Source organism: Moschus berezovskii, chromosome 11 (genome assembly GCF_049115385.1).
Source record: "Moschus berezovskii isolate FMDL1 chromosome 11, NW_MosBer_1.0, whole genome shotgun sequence".
Taxonomy (NCBI): Eukaryota; Metazoa; Chordata; class Mammalia; order Artiodactyla; family Moschidae; genus Moschus; species Moschus berezovskii.
Window position 1 is genome coordinate 47,733,926 of NC_142470.1, and position 11,537 is coordinate 47,745,462.

At 38.7% G+C, this 11,537-nt stretch overlaps 1 pseudogene; it reads left to right on the plus strand.

The window, feature by feature from the left end:
• The first annotated feature begins 8,922 nt into the window (after positions 1–8,922).
• On the plus strand, positions 8,923–10,903 carry LOC129539278 (plastin-2 pseudogene; annotated as a pseudogene).
• Positions 10,904–11,537: the final 634 nt, after the last annotated feature.

An 11,537-nucleotide genomic window follows, 5' to 3' on the forward strand; every position in this document is an offset into this window, starting at 1 on the left:
GACCAAAACGATACCTGTTGCTATTTCTCAGGGAGATGTGGATGATTTTTATTTTTTTCTACTTGCTTTTTTGTACTTTTTAAAGCTTTAGTTTCTTTTACATTTCCTGGTGACTCAGACTGTAAAGAATCCACCTGCGATGCAGCAGATCTGAGTTTGATCCCTGGATTGGGAAGATATCCTGGAGAAGGGTATAGGCAACCCAATCCAGTATTCTTGCCTGGGAAATCCCATGGACAGAGGAGCCTCATGGGCTACAGTCCATGGAATTGCAAAAAGTCAGACATGACTGAGCAGCTAACACTTTCATTTTCATTTCTTGCATACTTTTGTAGTGAAAACTAATTAATAACAAAAGTCTTCTAAAAGGAATTCAGGTTTTAAAATTAAGAATTCACAGAATTCGGCCTCTTCCTTTTCCAGTTTAAAAAAAAAAAAACAGGCAGTTTCCAGGTATATATTTTATCAGTGCATGATACAAAAGAGCCAATAAATCCTTCATGAAATACAGTGAAAACAATTTTCTTAGGATACTATTAATAATATCTTAGTGTTCCAAATATGGAGCAGTTAATTTCTTTTGAGAAGAAAAACAATCTACTGATGAATAGCAAACATTTTCTAGTAAAGGGATCTCTGATATGAAAACAGTAACAGAATTTGATTATCATGTCATCATTGTTCATATAAACTGCTGAAAATATAAAATGGGAAAAGCAAGGTCAACAGAAATTAATATACAGTTATTCAGAGCCCCAAGCTGGCAGATTAATGGGCTACTTAATAAAGTATAAGTCTGTCACAGGTGGCTGTTAAATGGACAATTATAATACTCCAGATATTAGAGAAAGAATTGAAGATAGCATAGTAGTTTGGAACTCATAATGAGTCTGGATATAATGAAATCTACTTCAGTAATGAGATGACAATAGACCTGAAACATGGATCCCTGAAGCAGGGATGAGTTAACCTTTAAAAAACATTTGTGAGATCTAGTTAAGAGAAAGAGGTGGAAACTCAGATTCTCTAATCTCATTAATTGGAAATTCCACTGCACACACTAACAATCAGGTTCATTATAACCGGAGGCCTCAACTATATAGGAATAAAAACTGTTTTCACCAGGATATTATTTGAAACTAAACTCAGCATTTTAAATTAAGGAGGAAAGAGCCTCAAACATTTATGGTCTTTCACTAGGAAAAAATAGAATAAAGCAACATTCTGGATTGATTTTATCTTATAAGAATTCACTTTTCCACTTTAGTTGGAGACTGTCATATTTCCCTAGAGAATTCATTAATGATGTATTTGAAGTTCTGATAATAATTCAAATTGTAAAATAACAGGAGATCCCTGTCCATGATGACAATTCATGTCAGTGTGTTTAAAAACGACATCATCTTTCCACATCTGTACTGAATGGTTAAATATAATATATCCAACATATCATCTAAAGTTTTTATTGAAAGCAATAGAAAACCTGAAATTTAATGGAAGCATATTAAGTCACACACAAATCACTAGGTGTCCTTAAGGTCATACTTGGGAAACAGTTGGAATTAAGAGCAACTATTAACCCACTCCAGTATTCTTGCCTGGAGAATCCCATGGACGGAGAAGCCTGGTAGGCTACAGTCCACCGGGTCGCATAGAGTCGGACACGACTGAGCAACGGAATGGAACGGAACGGAACATATACTGTGACTTCCCTGGTGGTTCAGACGATAAAAGAGTCTGTCTGCAGTGCTGGAGACCCGGGTTTGATCTCTGGGTCGGGAAGATCCCCTGGAGAAGGAAATGGCAACCCACTGTAGTATTCTTTCCTGAGACTCCCATGGACAGAGGAACCAGGCAGGCTACTGTCCATGGGGTTGCAAAGAGTCGGACATGACTGAACGACTTCATGTACTTTCACGTACTTTCACACACTATGAAATCTATCCACTGCCACTCTTATTGAATCCTGGATATTCTAGCTTGCTCCACTGATGCTAACGTGCAGGATGCAGGATGTCTCCTTACACGCTATTGCATCCAGAAAATTGATACTGCTGTCGCTACTGCCATCACTAAAATATCACTAGGTCCCATTTCAGGATCAGAATGTATCTCTAAATGTTAAGGGTTAAATCCTTCGCTTGCCCTTTTTCTGCAAGAAAGGCTGCTTTCTCAGTTTCTATAGGGGGCAGTTGACTTTGGTTCCCATGAAGACTTAAACACAATTGCCAAACATAAAAGGATATTCCAATGGTGAACTGGTAAAAATGACTGTTACCTACAATCTAAAACTTTGGTTGTTCAACACTAATGTATATTTCTCACTCTTCAAAACAATGTTTTTGCTTACCATATTTCAACTGTCTCATACTGCAAGCAAAATGTCTCATCTCATCATCACAAGGAAACATCCAAATCATGTTATGTTTTGTGTCACGATGACCTGTGAGGATTTGTATTTCCTTTCTTCTGTCTGAACACCATCTGTATATAGGCAAACTACTAAGTCATAAAGGTAGCCAAACCTATTATTTAACAATGGGTAAAATGAGAGAAAATAAAAGGAAATATTCTGTTTCCAACACATGTACACACATACATGGGAGGGAAGAAACCATATATATATATATTCCTTAATTGTGAGACTACTCACAAGAGAGGATTTATTATTTCCCTTATCTAATAACAGCTAAAGATTACTTACTTCTGTTTTCACCTAGGATCTCAACTTCTCAGAGATCTATTCAGAGTGGATTAGCCCAAACCTTCAGTGCTAAAAGATCTGAACCCTTAGTGGTTTCACCTGTGTAGGGTTGCAATGGTTTTATATTACTGTTACTCTGGAAACTAGTAGTAAAAAGATGTGTCCTAGAGAATTTCATGGGTGACATCTGTGCTCCTTCTTGACTCCACAGCACACAAACAACACAACTGCTCTTTTAAAATATATCACCTGAACAACATAGTAACACCTTTCAGTTCGGTTCAGTTCAGTTCGGTCTTTAGCGGGGCTTATCTATAAACTGACATCAGAAGAACAAACAGACTTAGCTTCCACTTCAGGGGAAACAGTTTTATGTATTTCATGGAAATATTTCTCTAGTAAACATTAAACTTTTTAAACAGATTTCAGAACAAGCAAAAATTTTACCAATAAACTTTGAGGGCTAATTATGAAATGTTCTACTCTGTAGATATCAACTTTCTCCAGAAAAGTTCCTTCTGAATACAGTAGACTTTAAACTGATAAAAATACCTTGCTTTTCATTTTGTCTCAGGTAAAGAATACATATAGAAATACCAAAATACCACATACCTTCTACTACCAAAAATGCACAGCCATAATTGACAATGCAAGTGTTAGAATCAGATAGCCCTGGGTTAATTTTAGACAAGCCAACTGCTGGCAATGTTATCTTGGGCAAGTCACAATACCCTTTGAGCTTTAGTTTTCTCATTTGTAAAATGGAGATAACAACAATTACACATGAATGTTGACTTTTTTTTCTTATAATAATATTACATAGGTAAATTTCTTAGCACATTGCCTACCATGTGAGTGCTTGGTTCATAGAAACAGAGGTAATGTTTAAAATACTTTGCAATCACCATATCGTAGTCAATAATCAACCAAAGCAGATTCAGGTTTTGATGCTAGAAGAAGACCTTGGGGGCCTGACATTGACCCTTTGAAAGTGGATATTGGGGAGTTATGGGGGAGGGGCTAGGGAATCAGGAGATATGTGGGAAGTTCCAGGGCAGCTGGAGTCTTCAGCACACATAGAGAGCAGCTAGGGTATAATAATTGATTACCAGCCTGTCATTAAAGACAAGTAGTAGTAATGGGCATGGTGAAGGTGGTAATGAGAGCTGTGATAAAATATTCTCTTTGTACAAATAAATGAAAGAGATAAATCATCTAACATGTGAAAAGTTATGAAAAAGCATAATGGGTATAGGATAAAAAAAGAGGACAGTCATAAATTGAATGCAAATGATATTCTTGAAATTTCAAAGCACTACAGTTGTTCAATAGTTTTTAACTGAATAAAATTATGACTCATTATTCTTGGAAATAGGAACAGTGCATACTGTTTGGGTTTTCCTTTATGAAACAATTATCTTTTTTAAGGGATATTCAATTTTGTTTGCCAGTCTTCATCTGGCCAAATAGAAAACTCTTAGCAAGAATTAATTATGTTTCATTTTCTAAAATTTGTGAGAAATAGGAAAAAAGTCAGCTTCTAAGCTGTGTGTTTTGCTGCACAGAATAAAATAATAATAAAATTTCAATTGTAGTTTTGTATATTTTAAAACAGTAGCTGTAATGAAAGATGTATTCTCTTCAGCAGCTATATTTCAAGTCATATTTATTGAGCATCTACTACCTATTCCTTGTACCGCAAGAAGATCCAACCAGTCCATTCTAAGGGAGATTGATCCTGGGTGTTCATTGGAAGGACTGATGCTAAAGCTGAAACTGCAATACTTTGGCCACCTCGTGTGACGAGTTGACTCACTGGAAAAGACTCTGATGCTGGGAGGGATTGGGGGTGGGAGGAGATGGGGATGACAGAGAATGAGATGGCTGGATGGCATCACCGGCTCGATGGACATGAGTGTGAGTGAACTCCGGGAGTTGGTGATGGACAGGGAGGCCTGGTGTGCTGTGATTCATGGGGTCGCGGAGAGTCGGACACGACTGAGCGACTGAACTGAACTGAACTGAACTATCTATTAGTTAAACAACAGGATACTGTAATTGATATTTCATGATATTTGTGAGGGAAACCGCCGTTTTGGCCCAGTGCTATCCTACATGATAAACGAGACTCCTATCTATGTCTCTGAACTCCTGTCAATTTCTCCGTAATTACTATGTTCAGTTTTCATTCCAATCCTAAAGAAGGTAATGTCAAAGAATGTTCAAACTAATGTACAGTTGTGCTCATTTCACATGCTAGCAAGGTAATGCTGAAAATCCTTCATGCTAGGATGTATGTGAACCAAGAACTTCCAGAAGTATAAGCTGGATTTAGCAAAGGCAGAGGAACGAGATATCAAATTGTTAACATCTGTTGGATCATAGAAAGAGCAAGGGAATTCCAAAAATAACTATCTACTTCTGTTTCAGTGACTAGGCTGAAGCCTTTGACTATGTGGATCATAACAATCTGTGGGAAATTTTTAAAGAGTTGGGAATAGCAGATCACTTTACCTATCTCCTGAGAAACCTGTTTGCTGGTCAAGAAGCAATAGTTAGAAGAGGACATGGAACAGCAAACTAGTTCCAAATTGGGAAAGGAGTACATCAAGGCTGTATAATGTTATCCTGCTTATTTAACTTATATGCAGACTATATTATGTGCAATGCTGGGTTGGATGACTCACAACCTGGAATCAAGATTACTGGGAGAAACATCAACAGCCTCAGATAAGCAGATGATACCATTCTAATGGCAGAAATCAAAGCGGAACTAAAGAGCATCTTCATGAAAGTAAAAAATGAGACTGAAAAGCTGGCTTAAAACTCAACATTAAAAAAACTAAGATTATGGCATCAAGCCCCTTCACTTCATGGTTACTAGATGGGAGAAAAGTGGAAAGAGTGGCAGATTTTATTGGGCTCCAAAGTCACTGCAGATGGTGACTGCAACCATGAAATTAAGAGACACTTGCTCCTTGGAAGAAAAGTATGGCAAACCTAGACAGCATATTAAAATGCAGAGACGTCATTTTGCCAGCAAAGGTCTGTATAATCAAAGCTATAGTTTTTCCAGTAATCATGTATGGATGTGAGAGTTGGACCATAAAGAAGGCTATATGCATGCTAATTTGCTTTAGTCGTGTTCAGCTCTTTGCGACTCTTATGAACTGTAGCCCATCAGGCTCCTCTGTCAAGGGGTTTCTCCACGCAAGAATTCTAGAGTGGGTTGCCATACCCTCGTGAAGGGGCTCTTCACAACCTGGGGACTGAAACTGCAATTCTTATATATTTCTTACATCTCTTGTATTGGCAGGAAGGTTCTTTACCAGAAGCGCCACTTGGGAAGCCTAAAGAAGGCTGAACACCAAAGAACTGATGCTTTTGAATTGTTTTGCTGCAGAAGATTCTTGAGAATCCCTTGGACAGCAAAGAAATAAAAACAGTCAATCCTAAAGGAGATCAACCCTGAATATTCACTGGAAGGATTTATGCTGACGCTGAAGCTCCAATACTTTGGTCACCTGATGTGAAGAGCTGACTCTGGAAAAGACCCTGATGCTGCGAAAGATTGAAGGCAGGAGGAGAAAGGAGCAACAAAGGAGGAGATGTTTGAATGGTATCACTGACTCAGTGGACATGAATTTGAGCAAACTCTGGGAGATAGGAAAGGACAGAAAAGCCTGGTCTGCTGCAGTCCATGGGGTTGCAAAGAGTTGGACATGAATTACTGACTGAACTAGAACAACCACAGAAAGATAGTTTTCCAGTCCCTGGAGGATGTTAAACTTGAGCTGTTCTTTGCATTTACTGTATCCTACTTCTAGAATACTCTTGTTACTACTGTCTTCTTTTCAACATTTACCTTAAAAGGCCACCTTCTCAAAGAAGACTTACATGACAATTTTTGCTAAAGTAGCAATAATACCCCACTTGTCACACTCTAAGTCATTTCTTTGATTTGAAGGTACTTTTCAGATATACTTACTGTGATCTGAAATATTTATATATTTATGATTTACCCTTGGGGAAACAAACAAACAAAAATACTACAGTAGGCAAAGATTTCGTTGTGATATCCTTAGCAATATGAACAGTTCTTGGCACAAAAAAGGATTAATAATTCATAATTATTTAATAAAAGTAGTGAAATGAAGCAAAACTAAATCATTTGAGTTCCAGCTATATAGTTTTTGAGACTGTTTGAATTTTGTACCACATTAAAAAAAGGTTAACTGCCATCATATGCATCAGGTACTTGACGAAATAAACAAAAAGAATCTATCCTTGGGAATAGTATGCAAAACTATTCCATGTGTTCTCTGACTATACTACTACATCTTAGTAGTAGATGCTGCTGCTGCTAAGTCGCTTCAGTCATGTCCGACTCTGTGCGACCCCATAGACGGCAGCCCACCAGGCCTCCCCATCCCTGGGATTCTCCAGGCAAGAACACTGAAGTGGGTTGCCATTTCCTTCTCCAATGCATGAAAGTGAAAAGTGAAAGTGAAGTCGCCCAGTCGTGTCCGACTCTTAGCGACCCCATGGACTGAAGCCCACCAGGCTCCTCCGTCCATGGGATTTTCCAGGCAAGAGTACTGGAGTGGGGTGCCGTTGGGCTTGTATTAAAACAAATTTAAGTTTCAATTATGTTTCTTAAAATTTTCAATATTTTGGAGACCTGTTCCTGAGACCTTGAACTAATTTAAATTCATCTGTTAAATATAGTGCCACTATAACCAATCCTGTGTTGTTAGGTTGTGCTAATAATGGTTTATCTAATTCTTAAACCACGTGTTCAAAGGGAAACAAGCATTTTTTTCCTTTGACTCCTCATAGGGAGATAAAATGACTCAAGGGATGAAAGAACAATAGATCAAATGTGAAACCATGTATCTAAAACTGGAGGAAAGTCAGAAAAGGAGACAGCCAGATAACAAATTTTAAGAAAAGAGATGTTTATATTGAATAAAGATAAAATAAAAGGAGGAGAAAGGGTTCTGTTACATAAGCTTTTTCAGAGCTTGAAAGTGAAAGTGAAGTCGCTCAGTCAATCATGTCCGACTCTTGGCAACCCTGTGGATTGTAGCCCACGGAATTTTCCAGGCAAGAGTACTGGAGTGGGTTGCCATTAAAAATACAAAAATATTACTCATTTTAATATTTAACTAGCAAATTATTGCTATTTAATCTCTGACATAATTTTAAAAGATCCTGCACATAATAGTATTTAAATAATAGATAACTGATATGATAAATATCTCAAGGGGTGGCTCAGTAATAAGAAATCTGCCTGCAGTACAGGAGACATGGGTTTGATCATGGGATTGGAAAGATCCCCTCGATAAAGAAATGGCAACCCACTCCAGTATTCTTGACTGGTAAATCCCATGGACAGAGGAGCCTGGTGGACTACTGTCCATGGGGTTTCAAAAGAGTCAAACAGGACTTAGCAACTAAACAACAACAATGATGCAACAACAAGAAATGCAAAATGCATAAAAATATAATAATAATAAGTGAGAAACATAAAGAGAATAACAATATTCAATTGTTGCTAAAAACTAGAAGGATTTGTTTGACATTACTATTGAATAGTATAAGAAGTGAAATACATAAATATTAGTTAAGTTTAATTCAAGTTAAAATCCTAATTATGTGCTTTGGTAGTTTAACAAAATTTTCTATAATTCCTCCACATTCAATATTAAAATGGATGGTAATTCTCTCTGAAATAATTTCTATGTAATTTATTCCAGGGTAAAATGTTCATGGTTGAGTTGGAAAAAAATGACTGAAAATTTAAAATTGGAAGAAAAATATAGGGATTCATGGAGGTTAGCCAAATAATATAAAAATTATCTATGCAATTAAGGTAAAGTAAATAATATGATACTGGCCATTGAAAAATAAATAAGGAAATTGAAGAGAAAGCAAATAAATAAACCAGAGTATGTAAATATTTAGTATATGAAGGAGATAGTATTAAATATACCAAGTTAGGGGCATTTATCCATAAAGTATCACGCTGGGTGTGCTAACATCTCTGATGTGTTGGTGAAAGAGGTATGCAGTTCTCAGATTGTTAAAAGCTCCAGGCAGGGCCCTCTGTTCTGTCATTGGTCTGTATACCACTCTGGGCTGTGCAGCAACCATGGGACAGCTCGTGCCTGACAATGTCCTAGTGCAGTGGTGTGCCTTGACCCATGTCGTTCAGAACTGTTGCCTAAAGCAGTAAAAAATGGCCAGAGGATCAGTATCCGATGAAGAAATGATGGAGCTCAGAGAAGCTTTTGCCCAAGTGGATACCGATGGCAATGGGTACATCAGCTGCAATGAACTGAATGACTTGTTCAAGGCTGCCTGCTTGCCTCTGCCTGGCTACAGAGTGAGAGAAATTACAGCAAACCTGATGGCCACAGGTGACCTGGACCAGGATGGGAAGATCAGCTTTGATGAGTTTATCAAGGTTTTTCACGGCCTGAAAAGCACAGAGGTTGCCAAGAACTTTAGAAAAGCTATCAATAAGAAGGAAGGGATTTGTGCGATCGGGGGCACTTCCGAGCAGTCTAGTGTTGGCACTCAACACTCGTACTCAGAGGAAGAGAAGTATGCCTTTGTCAACTGTATAAACAAAGCCCTGGAAAATGACCCCAATTGTCGGCACATCATCCCAATGGATCCTAACACCAATGATCTCTTCAATACTGTTGGAGATGGCATCGTGCTTTGCAAAATGATCAGTCTGCCAGTGCCAGACACCATTGATGAGAGGACAATCAACAAAAAGAAACTCACCCCTTTCACCATTCAGGAAAATTTGAACCTGGCTCTGAACTCTGCCTCAGCCATTGGGTGCCACGTGGTTAATATCGGCGCTGAGGACTTAAAGGAGGGGAAGCCTTACCTGGTCCTGGGAATCTTGTGGCAGGTCATCAAGATTGGGTTATTTGCTGACATCGAGCTCAGCAGAAACGAAGCTCTGGCTGCTCTTCTGAGAGAAGGGGAGAGCCTGGAAGACCTGATGAAACTCTCTCCTGAGGAACTCCTGCTGAGATGGGCTAACTACCACCTGGAAAATGCAGGCTGCAACAAAATCAACAACTTCAGCAGTGACATCAAGGACTCGAAAGCTTATTACCATCTGCTTGAACAGGTGGCTCCAAAAGGAGATGAAGAAGGTATTCCTGCTGTTGTTATTGACATATCAGGACTGAGGGAGAAGGACGACATCCAGAGGGCAGCAGGCGGAGAGGCTGGGCTGCCGCCAGTTTGTCACGGCCACAGATGTTGTCCAAGGGAACCCCAAGCTGAACTTGGCTTTTATTGCCAACCTCTTTAACAAATACCCTGCCCTGCATAAGCCTGAGAACCAGGACATCGACTGGGGGGCTCTTGAAGGTGAGATGAGAGAAGAGCGGACGTTTAGGAACTGGATGAACTCCCTGGGTGTAAACCCGCGAGTGAATCATTTGTACAGTGACTTATCAGATGCCCTGGTCATCTTCCAGCTCTACGAAAAGATTAAAGTCCCTGTTGATTGGAACAGAGTAAACAAACTACCATACCCCAGACTTGGGGGTAACACGAAGAAGCTTGAGAATTGTAACTATGCAGTGGAACTGGGGAAGAATCAAGCGAAATTCTCCCTGGTTGGCATTGGTGGACAAGATCTCAATGAAGGAAACTGTACCCTAATGCTGGCCTTGGTCTGGCAGTTAATGAGAAGGTACACATTGAATATTCTTGAAGAAATTGGAGGTGGGCAGAAGGTCAGTGATGACACTATTGTCAACTGGGTGAATGAAACATTGAAGGAAGCAGAGAAGAATTCATCCATCTCTAGTTTCAAGGACCCAAAGATCAACACAAGTCTGCCGGTCCTTGATCTCATCGATGCCATTCAGCCAGGTTCCATTAACTATGACGTTCTGAAGACGGAGAACCTGAATGATGAAGAGAAACTCAACAACACAAAGTATGCCGTCTCTATGGCCTGAAATATTGGAGCGAGAGTGTATGTGCTTCCCAGAAGACTTGGTGGAAGTGAACCCCAAGATGGTCATGACCATGTTCGCTTGCCTAATGGGGAAAGGAATGAAGAGGGTGTAAGGCCCAGCAGGCGGGGTAGGGGGCGTGTGCGGGTCTCTGGCTGCTCACGCCCGGTGCTCCCAGGAAGCACAGGAGGAGTCAGTCATTGCAAAGCTTCAACTTGATGACATTATACATGGTTCCAAAAAAAAAAAAAAAAAAGTATATCTGTTCAGCCAAGTAGCCTTCATGTATTTAACAAAAAGTGCTTTATTCTTTGCAAAAGACCCAGTCTCTTACAAACATTTTTTTTATCATTGAATTGATTGCTTCTTGAAAATGTAGAGAAAAAGAGGTCTTACTTCCCAGGCACCTTTCCTGCCTTTGCTGTTGTAGTCAGGTATAGAAGCCTCATGTGTAGTTCATTTTAACATAATCTTTCAAACCAGCAAAAAAAAAAAAAAAAAAAAAAAATCAAGTTAGCATTAATACCCAATTTACTCTATAAATGGTGTCAGACCAATTGACCAATTCTTTGGGGACGGGAAAGATGTTTACATTACTTTATGTATCTGTATCAACATAATTTCAAAATGATTAAAGAATTAATACTGAAACATGAAACCAAAAATACAATTAGAATATAAATATTAATGTAACATTAAACTTGGAGAAGCTCTTTTTATACATGACATCAAAAGTAAAAATTTTAAAGAAAAGTATTAAGCTAAACTCCTCTTCATCAAAAACATACAACTAAAAGACAAAGAACAAAAAGTTAGAAAAAAATGCATTCAAAACT